Source organism: Polyodon spathula, chromosome 4, assembly GCF_017654505.1.
Source record: "Polyodon spathula isolate WHYD16114869_AA chromosome 4, ASM1765450v1, whole genome shotgun sequence".
In the NCBI taxonomy this organism is placed as follows: domain Eukaryota; kingdom Metazoa; phylum Chordata; class Actinopteri; order Acipenseriformes; family Polyodontidae; genus Polyodon; species Polyodon spathula.
The window spans coordinates 96,597,906-96,611,036 of NC_054537.1; the positions used below are offsets into that span (position 1 = coordinate 96,597,906).

The 13,131-nt window shown below is 38.5% G+C and overlaps 1 protein-coding gene across 4 annotated transcripts in view; it reads right to left on the bottom strand.

Moving 5' to 3' along the window:
• Positions 1-13,131, bottom strand: part of LOC121315189 (KH domain-containing, RNA-binding, signal transduction-associated protein 3-like) — a 169,149-nt gene that overhangs the window by 67,520 nt on the left and 88,498 nt on the right. The window lies entirely within an intron of this gene.

The following is a 13,131-nucleotide window of genomic DNA, read 5'->3' on the forward strand; positions in this document are numbered from 1 at the left end:
AACCTCACTGGCACAAATACACTGCTGTATAAAAACATAACAAATGCACAAAAACAAAAGGGCCGTGGTAGATGTACTAAAGTGGTCGATGTAATAAAGTGCTGCGCCTGTCGCAAACCAGCTGCAAACGGGTCGGAAGTCAAGGGTGAAATGTGCTAAACAAGCGCAGTGCTATTAGCGACATTTTAGTATATTGCAACTCTTTTCATTAACACGTTTTCTCTCAGCACGTATGACAAATTGTATACTTTGCGAATTGTCGCAACAAAAATGCAAACTGCCACATGTCTGCACTGCGACTGGCCCATCTTAGGGCCCATCTACCCCTCAGAATTACATGCTCTGCTCAAAAGCCACTGTTTATGCTTGAATGAATGTCTGTTCAAGGAATCTGTGAAGTTGTCATGCAGTTTAATAGATACAAAGCCTCTGTGTGGCATCACGTCAAGGTATTCGGAAATGCCTTTACTCCTCTGATTAATGACATGTTAAAGGTAAACATTAATAATATTAATAAGGTCTATATAACTCATAATCAGTGGTGTAGTGCTGTATTTAGAAGTTATCTCCCCCCCCCCCCCCCCCCCCCCTGCTCTCTCAACCCTACCACGCCACCTGAAGTCCCTGTTTACACTATCTGAAAGGGCTAACAAGTGTAACAATTGATTACAAATTCAGACAATCAGGTATTGAGGTACTATTGTAAAACAACTAGACTTACAGCTATTTATATTAAAGATAAATAAATAAACAAATACTGTAATATTTTCACAAACAGTTTCATACACTAATACACACATGATTGAAATGCTGTCAATATTATTAATAATCCTATGCGTAACACTCCGTCACTCCCCATTCTCGTGTATTGAATGGTTTGGTCCAGAATCAGCTCGTCTCACTGTCTTATTGCAGTTACTTAAGAGCGAATAAGAGGTTTTGAAACAGAAGTGCATCTGTTTGCAAAAAAAGACATGTAAGGCCACAGGTACCCTTTATTTGTTTGTTGCAATTAGTTTTATCTGTTAAAAACAGGTTTAGCTTATTTTATCTACATTATTTTTCATATATGGGTCTAAAAATAAGAACTGTTCAAATTATTACATTATTATTATATTACATTTTACATGTTAACACTTCAGCACAGCGTTGATACAGGTTCCCTTTATCTCTCAAGGGTTTGTTATGGTTATTGTATTCTTTGCTTATTTGTATGAGTTATACACATGTATATCTCCACAAATTACCAACTGAAGCAAAACAGTTAAATATTCTACACGTGAAGTATGGAAGTGGTCCTCTCCCTGCCCAAGAATAGTGTGTGTGTGGGGGGGGGGGTTGGCAGCACTCCCCCCCGGCCCCCCAGCACTACACCCCTGATCATAATATCATAATGTCCACAGGTGTGTTGGTGAACCAATACTTTCTAAAATGTGTAGTTGCATACATGTTACATCCTTCACTATAGGCCAGATCGATTACAATGTTTCGTTTAGGGGGGTCCCGAGAGGCGAATCCAGCAAAGGATGTGCCCTTTATCCTGGAGATCGCAGGTTCGATTCCAGGCTATGTCACTGCCCACCGTAACCGGGGGTTCCTAGGGAGCTCCGCCTGGTTAGGGAGGGCTTAGGTTGGCAGGGCAGTCCACTGTTTACCATGCACCAGCGCCCCCTGTGGCTGATAGGACGGCTGCGGTTCTGCCATGGAGGCATCAGGTCTGTGTTGTCCTCCAGCACTATAGGGCTGGTGTCCTTGCTGTAGATCTGCAGTGCAAAAAATGACAGATTGGTAGGAACACGTTTCGGAGGGCGTGTGTTCCAGCCTCCATTTCCCGAGTCGCCAGGGATACAAATAACAATTGGGGTAAAAACCACTGGCGACAACTACATTTATAAAAATAAATAAATAAATAAAATAAATACTGCATTACTTCAATATGTACTTGCTTTCTCTGAGGTATGACTAGTATGCATTTATATAGTTCTGCACAAACACTGACTGAATTCAAAAGGCATACTGTACCACCAAACAGAGCAAGTTACAACTGGAATTATAAAAACAGATGCATTTACTATACAATTGAAAATCACATGAAGTACAAGACAATAACGCCACAGGGCATTACAAGAATAGGACATGTTACAGGAATACTGGGTGAACAGGCCCTATTCACAAACTTTTATATACCCATACCCATTTGTCAAAACTTGTGCCAGCAGCCCCCTCACTGTGTTGTGTGACTTTCTATATTTAGATATATTTAATTTTGGTTGAGTAAAAATTGCGTACCAAGTAATTACCTTTATAAGTATTTATTAAGGTGTTGATTTCAAACACAAGAAAAGCTGCTTTTCCGTCACCTTTACAACTGAGTACCAATCAGTGGCAATTAACTTCCACATTAAGTGTTTTAAAAGCAGAGTGGAAACAAACCAAGCAAATGCAACTAATTCTTCATCTAAATGTCACGTTTCTTAAAACAGGAGCTACCGCTGTGTGAACTGGGATATTACTGTGAGTATAATCAGAGACGTAGTCACACTCTGTCCAGGACTACAATCCCATAATACACTGCAGAGATGATACATTTCTAAGGAAACTAAGGAAAGTGAAAACAAACATAGATTTCATGTCAAATGGATAGAAGGAACTTAAGACAAATAATCGCTTATAAAATACAAATGAATTTGTTAGTCTGATCACAGCAGGCTCTGTGTTAAATCACACTGCCTGATTGTGCTTGATTGATACTCAGTAATTGTTTAAACAAAGGAAACCAAGGGACCGCATTTTTTTAATTTGAGTAATTAACACGCTTTATTCAATTTAATGAATAACCAACAAATTCCATTTTTTTTGTCTAAATGCACCCTCCCTATAGGGTTAAAAATGATTTCCATAAATGTTTAATCCTGTACTGTACATAAATTTGTCATAAGTAAAAATAGATCCCCCTATCTGTTTACTTAAGACTCTGTATACAGCAGAGAAGGACAAATAGAGAAACCAACTAAACCAAATTTGAGTAGAGATGAAGAGAGGTAGCAGGTCCTGATTTCTGTCAGCACATTTCCTTCAGCTATGAGTTATGCCCCTGTCTGAAGGAACATTGCTAGTCATTAATTAGTCTTTACACAAAGGCATATGCTAGATTGTTTTAGTCCTCACCTTTGCCCATGCTTATGATCTGCTTCTGTACAGTTCAGTTATTAGAAGTTTCCAGCAGACTGTCCCTGGAGGCATGAGTGCTATGATGTAAGAAGCTGCAGGATAGCCAGCCTGCAGGAGGTGAGCAATGGCAGTTCCCTGGAGGAACTGATCCCAAATAAATCACAAAGCATACCAATGACCCAGCATCCAACGAGGTTACTACTCAACAGTGAACACATGTTTAAATACTGTACTGTATCAAGCACAATAAACCATAATGGAAAATATTAGGCCGTATTTCGGCCTGACGGCTTTGGTACAATCTGCATTATTCCTTGCTGTTGTCATAGGGTGAAAGAGGGTGTGAGTCTACTTGTACATAATAAAGGGCAATTGTTGGATGAACTGTCAAAAACAAAATGTCAGACACCCAGGAAGCCGCTGGTGAAGAATTTCTAATATATGCCTTGTTTTTTCTCTAACGAGTTCATTGTAGTCTGACTGAGATCAGCTGAAGCAGTGGGTGGGGGAGAGTTGGGCTGACAGGCAGTGAGAGAGGCTTGGCACTTGAAAGAAGGTACAGAAAACCAGACTACAGTAGAGGGATAACAGGTGGAACAAACTTCGAGATTAAAGTAAATGAGGAAAAAAGTATGCCTTAAGTAAAACATTTTAGCATAGCATTTCTGATTTATTGTTTTAAGCTTTTCTGAAGCAAACTCTGGTAACCCTGTACACTGGTGGAAGTGGTGCTGCTACTGTATGTATGTAGTTACATTACAATACAAGCTTTGGTAGAACTTTATGCTAGTGGCACCAGGTACACTGTGTGTACCGTACTAAAATGAGTCCTTGATTTATATTATACACTTAGATTTCTTCAGTAATAACCATTTGAATAATACACTTGTAAATGTTTTACACACTCATCAAAGAATTATGGTATTGAAATTTGTTTTCTACAGCTGCTATCAGCTTTGATTTAATGATAAAAGCATGATTCAGATTGCTGGTCAATATGGACCAGCAAGAGTCAAGTGTATTGCAACTATACATCTACAGTGGCTTGCGAAAGTATTGACCCCCCTTGGCATTTTTCCTATTTTGTTGCCTTACAACCTGGACTTAAAATGGAATTTTTGGGGGTTTGTATCATTTGATTTACACAACATGCCTACCACTTTGAAGACGCAAACTATTTTTTTATTGTGAAACAAACAAGAAATAAGACAAAAAAACAGAAAACTTGAGCGTGCATAAGTATTCACCCTCCCAAAGTCAATACTTTGTAGAGCCACCTTTTGCAGCAATTACAGCTGCAAGTCTCTTGGGGTATGTATCTATAAGCTTGGCACATCTAGCCACTGGGATTTTTGCCCATTCTTCAAGGCAAAACTGCTCCAGCTCCTTCAAGTTGAATGGGTTCCGCTGGTATACAGCACTCTTTAACTCATACCACAGATTCTCAATTGGATTGAGGTCTGGGCTTTGACTAAGCCATTCCAAGACATTTAAATGTTTCCCCTTAAACCACTCAAGTGTTGCTTTAGCAGTATGCTTAGGGTCATTGTCCTGCTGGAAGGTGAACCTCCGTCCCAGTCTCAAATCTCTGGAAGACTGAAACAGGTTTCCCTCAAGAATTTCCCTGTATTTAGCGCCATCCATCATTCCTTCAATTCCGACCAGTTTCCCAGTCCCTGCCAATGAAAAACATCCCCACAGCATGATGCTGCCACCACCATGCTTCACTGTGGGGATGGTGTTCTGGGGGTAATGAGAGGTGTTGGGTTTGCACCAGACATCGCGTTTTCCTTGATGGCCAAAAAGCTGAATTTTAGTCTCATCTGACCAGAGTACCTTCTTCCATATGTTTGGGGAGTCTCCCACATGCCTTTTGGCGAACACCAAATGTGTTTGCTTATTTTTTTCTTTAAGCAATGGCTTTTTTGTGGCCACTCTTCCGTAAAGCCCAGCTCTGTGGAGTGTACGGCTTAAAGTGGTCCTATGGACAGATACTCCAATCTCCGCTGTGGAGCTTTGCAGCTCCTTCAAGGTTATCCTTGGTCTCTTTGTTGCCTCTCTGATTAATGCCCTCCTTGCCTGTTCCATGAGTTCTGGTGGGCGGCCATCTCTTGCCAGGTTTGTTGTGGTGCCATATTCTTTCTATTTTTTAATAATGGCTTTAATGGTGCTCCGTGGGATGTTCAAAGTTTCGCATATTTTTTTATAACCCAACCTTGATCTGTACTTCTCCACAACTTTGTCCCTGACCTGTTTGGAGAGCTCCTTGGTCTTCATGGTGCCGCTTGCTTGGTGGTGCCGCTTGCTTGGTAGTGCCCCTTGCTTAGTGGTGTTGCAGACTCTGGGGCCTTTCAGAACAGGTGTATATATACTGAGATCATGTGACAAATCATGTGACACTTAGATTGCACACAGGTGGACTTTATTTAACTAATTATGTGACTTCTGAAGGTAATTGGTTGCACCAGATCTTATTTAGAGGCTTAATAGCAAAGGGGATGAATACATATGCACGCACCACTTTTCCATTATTTATTTTTTAGAATTTTTTTAAACAAGTTATTTTTTTCATTTCACTTCACCAATTTGGACTATTTTGTGTATGTCCATTACATGAAATCCAAATAAAAATCAATTTTAATTCCAGGTTGTAAGGCAACAAAATAAGAAAAATGCCAAGGAGGGGTCAATACTTTCGCAAGCCACTGTATGTATTATACGCAATGCTATATTTATAAATAGAGGTACATGAATAACTGCAATGTGAATTGTGCCACCTAAAGTGCTGTAGCATTGTAGCGGGGGGTGGTTAAGCCTTTGCTATACTAGGAAAAAAACACAAATGTGTCAAAGTGTATTCTGTATAACATGTCATGTTTCGATGCTTCTCCTGTAAAAATCATCGCTCAGATTTTACGTGGTGACCCAGAGGTTTGTGTTTCTGTTACAATCAATCATGCAGCTTTCTATTTGGATAAATTTTGGATAAACATTAAGGCCACTGTTTTGTTGTTGTTGTTGTTGTTGTTGTTGTTGTTGTTGTTGTTGTTGTTGTTGTAAATAGTCAATCTGATTGTCCAGAAACAAACAACCAATTCTTTATATACAGCAGTGTGCACGTTTGTTAGAACATCCCATTGCTTCTGTAGCTTTGATTTGTTGTGCATATGAAATCAAACCACTGGAACTGAAAATCTGGGAAAATTGTCAAAATAGGCAAATTAGTGATTGCCTAATTTGATTGATGGCTTTAATAGGCCACACATGCAATGAATTTAAAACAGTAATAGTAAAAGGAACCCAAAGCTACACATGGTAAAATGCATGATACTATCTAGAAGCTGTTATAAAGCACAAAGTGATCTAACATTTTCACACATGCCTTCATACATTTAGGTATATGAAAGAAATAAATGACGAATCTTGAGGTGTTCTAATACATTTCCACACTACTGTACTACGATAGAGCGTATACCTGATCTTGACTTATAGGCCCATGTCTCATCAAAAAGAAAGCATCAAATTTATTGAACTTTGATAAGTTATTACTTCATCCTTTAAACACTCAACCATAATGTACAACTTAAAAGAAACTACGTCAACTAGACCAATGTTTTGGCTTATGCCTTCCTCCTTTAACGATAACAGAATAATTCCATCTATAAAATGTGGAGGTAGAGATGATTACAGGGACACTGTGAAGACCACAAGTGGATCTGTACTACTGCAACTGGATCCTATGATTGGGTGTATCCTGTGGCTCAAATTCCTCATGGTTTGTGATGCAGTGTTTTTCCTACTCTGACCCGATCCAACAGCATATGATTCCAAAAGCTTTCAAATCATCTGCCTCCGTGTCTGCTATTGTACCATTTCAATGTGTTATGCTATATCTATGAGCTGCCACCAAATCAAGTGAAATGAAGTGATATCCAGGCCAGGAAAGTGTTCATTTCCACCGAGGGCTTCACGCAGTACTGGTAATGTAACAAGTAACTGAAGCACTTATTTACAGGATGGTACAGTATATTACATGTTGCTATCATAATGTACAAACTAAAACTGGATAAATAAACAGGCCACAATATATTCTGACATTTTTCATAATCCGTAGAAAATAGTGTTATTACGTATTTAGCAGGCCTAAAACATGAAAGAGTGAGAGAGCAAGAGACCGAGAGAGTGAGAGAGCGAGAGAGCGCGTGCGAGAGAGTGAGACAGTGAGAGAGTGAGAGAGTGAGACCGTGAGAGAGCGAGATAGTGAGAGAGCGAGAGAGTGAGAGCGAGAGCACGCGAGAGTGAGAGAGTGAGAGCGTGAGAGAGTGAGAGAGCGAGAGAGTGAGAGAGCGAGAAAGTGAGAGAGGGAGAGAGTGAGGGAGTGAGAGTGAGACAGTGAGAGAGCAAGAGAGGGTGAGGGAGTGAGAGAGCAAGAGGGTGAGAGAGCGAGTGTGAGAGTGAGACAATGAGAGGGTGAGAGAGCGAGAGAGAGAGAGAGTGAGATAGTGAGAGAGTGAGAAAGCGAGAGAGCGAGACAGTGAGAGAGTGAGAGTGAGAGAGAGCGAGAGAGTGAGACAGTGAGAGAGTGAGAGAGCGAGAGAGTGAGACAGTTTGTCGTTTGCTATAATTTGCTCATCTGACCCCAGTCACCCTGAGATCATGTAGGATTGTCACAAGAAACTGAACAGCTGTCAGGGCTTTTCAATCTGGGATGATTTTCAGATCAAAGCATTGGTTGAGAAGTTTTGGTTCTGACAGGAAACTATCCCGAAACTGTGAGGAAATGTATTGCAACCAATGAGTTCACTCTCCTGACACTATAAAGAACCACACAGCATATATCAAATTGAAAGCTGCAATATCACTCAGTATCAGCAAGCTTTTTCAATTATTATTTATTTCAGGTTGCATTCATAAAAAATAAAATCGCAAATGAGAAATTTGTGAAAAGTGACAGCACAGATATTTACAATCCTCAGTTGTGAAATGTTACCTACATAGTAATTCTGAGTACTTTAAGACATTGTGCTTTGCCTCCACTGGCTTATATGAATGAGTACCCAGCGCAGTGTCTACTATGGTTAATGTTTTAGTGTATTGTATAATGAACATTTTCACCTAATATTACCTGTACTGAAATGGCAAATATGAACTATCCTCGGCAGTGAAGGGCTAGTATAATCACAATTCTCTCCAGGAAGGCTTGAGACCAGCTCCTGCTGCCAGTGAATGATAATGATGATGATGTGTCTTCAGGCCATTTGACAGAGCAGGCTCCTTTAGCTCTGCTGTCAAGACCCCTGTGCTATGAAACACAAGCTTCCTGGTTTAGCTTCAAACAGAGAGGCAGACACAGCAGAGTCGAAGTACAGAATAAATGTATCCTTATTACATTATGTCAAACCTGTATACATATAGACCCAATTTTAAAATGTCCTTTAGTATTACCCATGCTATTAAATGACCCATATGGCATAGGATTAAATCACCAATCATATTAATTAGGGGTGTTAATGTTGCCATTCTGTTTTGAGCCTGTTATACTGTATTTAACAGATATGTTTCTGGTATATTGTAAGCTTTCAAGTATCAGACTAACATAGGTACTTTCTGAGTGCTATTTTATTTAAGTTAGCTGAAGAAAATGTACAATATAGCTGTTCATGTTTTGATACTGTTTGAAAGAAAATCAGCTTACTTGCAACTAAGGTGACACGATAAACTTGTAGTTCTTCCGGGAAAGTAAAGCACCGATGAGCAAATGTTACAGTCTTCTTTTTCTTCATTCTGATAGACTGTTAAATATTGATAATGGCTTCCAGGTCTTCAGATTAAAATCCTAATAGTAATAGTGCTCTCCAGTTATCCAGCATGTTGAGCAATAGAAACCACTGAGACTTTGTTAAGAGTTCAGCAGTATATGTGTGTAGTGAGACCCTGCTGGCATTTCAGTGTAGTTATCCAGCATGTTGAGCAATAGAAACCACTGAGACTTTGTTAAGAGTTCAGCAGTATATGTGTGTAGTGAGACCCTGCTGGCATTTCAGTGTAGTTATCCAGCATGTTGAGCAATAGAAACCACTGAGACTTTGTTAAGAGTTCAACAGTATATGTGTGTAGTGAGACCCTGCTGGCATTTCAGTGTAAAGTACAGATAATGCTAAATGATGAATTATCTGTGGGTCTGTTTTACACTAAATAGCAAGAGGGGAAAGGGCACATAACTTCTGATGCCTCAGTGAGAGAGATGAATGCAGGGATCGAGAATGCTGTATTTCCTGATAAAGGCTCCTGTAACATCTCTCAAGGGACAGAAGAGGAACTGGTACCTGTGACTGATAGAGAGGGGCAGGTCTAGTATTATGCTAATTAAGTAAGCTGAAAAACAGAATATATGATAATTTAGTCAATATTATGCAAATACACATTGCTTGAGGTGAGGATTTACCGTGGTTCAATTGAATGAACATTAATGAGGGATTAGACTAAACTGTGATGTGCTGCTTCCATTGACAGGATTATGTATTCTATCCAATTACAGGAAACCATGAATCGCCAGACAAGCCCAACTTCTGGCCATAGAAATTAACCAGAAGTACATGGAAATACAAACATACATGATGGTTTTTAAGGTCTACAAATGAAGATATGAATTGGCTTACAATCTAACCAACCTATTCAACATGTCTGAACCTACCTACATATTTAATGTTGTATTTTGTTTTTTACTGTGTTATACCACAAGAGGTTAGGGCTGTAGTGGAGAAGATCCTGATTTCATGTTTAACAGCTCGTTTGTTACCTTACATTACAAAATCATAGCTTACTATAATTCAGCCATTACAGCCAGAGCTAAGGAGCGTCTGTCTAATAATCATGTTCTAATGACAACCCTGTATAACTGCTCTCAGATAATAATTACATCCTTACTGTTAGATTATACATCCATATCTGTTACGATGCAATTTGCAGTCCAAGATTTCTGCAAGCATAATGTAATTTATTTTCAATAGCTACTTCTCTCCATCAAGCAGAACAGCAGACTGATGGTTGAATATATGAATAACTTGACCAATTAAATGTGCTGTTATCGCAGTGTGAATGTACAGTATATTTCAGATATTATTATTATTATTATTATTATTATTATTATTATTATTATTATTATTATTATTATTATTATTATTATTAACATTAGTGATCTTTACTTTCTCGAGGTGTGAATGTTATACAGAATAACCAAATCATTCAGATGTACACAAAGCCATTTTTACGCCAATTCACCAAATAAGCTGCATGGTTGATCTCACTGGCCTGAAACCTAATCAAGAATAATAAGTATAGCAGAGTTGCTTCTTCGTATCTCTGTACGGCTGCTTTGAAGTACAAGCTGAACGATTCTAGCCAATCAAAGTACAGCTTGTTTTGCCACCTCCCACTACCAGTAACCATGGTTAGCTGGTGACAGACGGTTATCCAGAGCCACCAAAGAACTTAAATGATTCAATTGTAGGCAAAAAATAACGTGCAACTTTTAAAATCACTGATGTATGGTTACCCTTTTGACCTCTTTCAGAACTGCCTTAACCAGAAAATAGGGTTGCCACCTGTGCTTCCAAAAATCAGCCACTGGCCACTGCTTGTGTATTTTGATGCTATTTGATCATTTGTTTTACCTCATGTGTATAGAGGAGGGTGTATGGTGGTGTCACAGTGAAGCAGATTGATTGATAGGTACCGGTGATTGGGCCTGTTGTGTATAAGTTAAATTCGGGTAGCTATACATACTGCTGTAAGTTTTATATGGAAAACAAAAATACATAACGGTCATTGTGCTTAACTGTTCCAAGTGAAAAAGAAATGGCACATTAACTATTTTCACCAGTAACGAGCAAGGCAGTTCAAAAACACTGATTAAAAACGCATTAGGCTGGCTAGAAACGCGCTGCTTAAAAACAGAACAGCTTTCAGCTTTCAGAATAGAATTTCAGAGCTTCCACACATGCAAGTCAAATCAATCAACAATGCATGCCTTACTGTGCAGTAGCTCATTTACACCAAATCTCACTGTCATGACAAGTAATCGTGGGCAATAAATCACGGCTATGCCATTGCATTAACGGTGTTATGGTGTGTAGGAATCACCCAGGAAAGTCAGCTTAGCAAATGTGAATCAACTTATGTCTGACAAATCTAAATATATAACGGAATTGAAATGAAAATAAATGGGAATATGTTCATCAGAACCAATTTTAACATTAACAGCAGTGGCAGCGCAGAAGCAGACTAAGCAAAGGGGGATTTTATATATATATATATATATATATATATATATATATATATATATATATATATATATATATATATATACAGTATTAGTGATTTAAAAATAGGCTATGTATTTTTTTCAATGAATGCAATCCTGAACTACAGATGGTAACAGAATGAGATGGACGTCTAGCTGGCAGTGGCAGAAACCTCATTTCAAGCAGGCTAAGGGCAAGTTTATTTGTGAAGAAAATGGTGTTTATGAGTTCACATGATGAAATAGACTGGCACACAAATTGAACTGCTACTTTTTTTAAGTATTTAGAATCTTTTCTTAAAACTATGGGTGATTACATTTATAAACAGCAACATTTGCTGTGACAGTTGGGTCTTCACAGGGCAGTCCTGTACATGCACGTATGCAGGATTGTATAGCACAGTTGTGAAGCCAAGGCAATGGCGTCGAAAAAACCTTGACCCGCGGGCAGAAAATAATAAAATAAAAATGGAGATGGAATCCATACAAAAAGAAAACGGTATTGTTGTTTCATTTTGTCATTATTATTGGTATGATTTTTTTAACTTTTAAATTAAATACATATGAAAATGTTATTTCTATATATACATAATTTGATAGCCGATCTATTCAGGCTAATAATGTAGCAAGCCGAATACAAAAAGCAAGTTAGACTTTAAATAGAAATTCTCTGCTGTTGAAAGCAAGTAATAAATCATTTATTCAGTCACGTTTTCATATGTCTGATTAGTAGTACAACAAATCAGTTGCAAGCGTTGCACTGTCCTGCTCTGAATGCACTATTGCATGGTTATAAGCCATCTATAATGCTTTATTAACAATCTACAACATAGTTATTAAGTAAATATTATACATTTATAAAACATTTAACAACATTAATAAGCAGCACCTTAATATAAAGTTTATTGTTAAATTCATTTCCAAAATGACAGATTTATCAACGTTTTAATTAAGATTCGGAGTTAGATGAACCCTTACAGGTCCATTTATTCAGCGCTTGTCAGGCGCGTCGGGTCCAATTTATTTTCACACACGCTGTTTATTTTACATGCGCTATTTAATTTTTTTTTTCAGAGTAAAACAGGTTTAAAAGGCACTGTATGGCAAAAGGACACTCTACTCCATCTCCAGCTAAGCCCCACCCCTTGTTCGCTGTGTTTTTCACATACCTCTTTATAGACGTGCACACTGATAAATCCTCTCCTGATCACTCGTTTTATCACCAAACTCCTCAATAATGCGATCCAAGTCATTATTTTATTACTATAACATCTCAAAAAGCTCTGCAGATGTCTGTGATATTCTTTGAGTGCTGGATACAGAAGCAGTTCCTTTGTTTATGTCTGTGTTATCACTGTGGTGCAGGGGGCTATCAGATAAGCCCCTTTTTTCCGGCTTCATTTTCGGCTCCTATCCGTCTCACTTGGCCATTGAAAGGTTTTCTCTACTTTTTCCAGAGAAAAAAACGACTAGAAACCTGTGCTTTATGTCTTTTTAATGATGTCGGACAGGGTCTGACATCGGACTGGAAAGAGAAAACTGTAATCTTGGACCTGGTCCGACATATGAGCACAAAGGGTTAATAGCAATCAATTACAACATAAAGGAGTTGGTAATAAAACATAAAAACAAAAATGGGGGAAGGGGGGGTGCTAAAA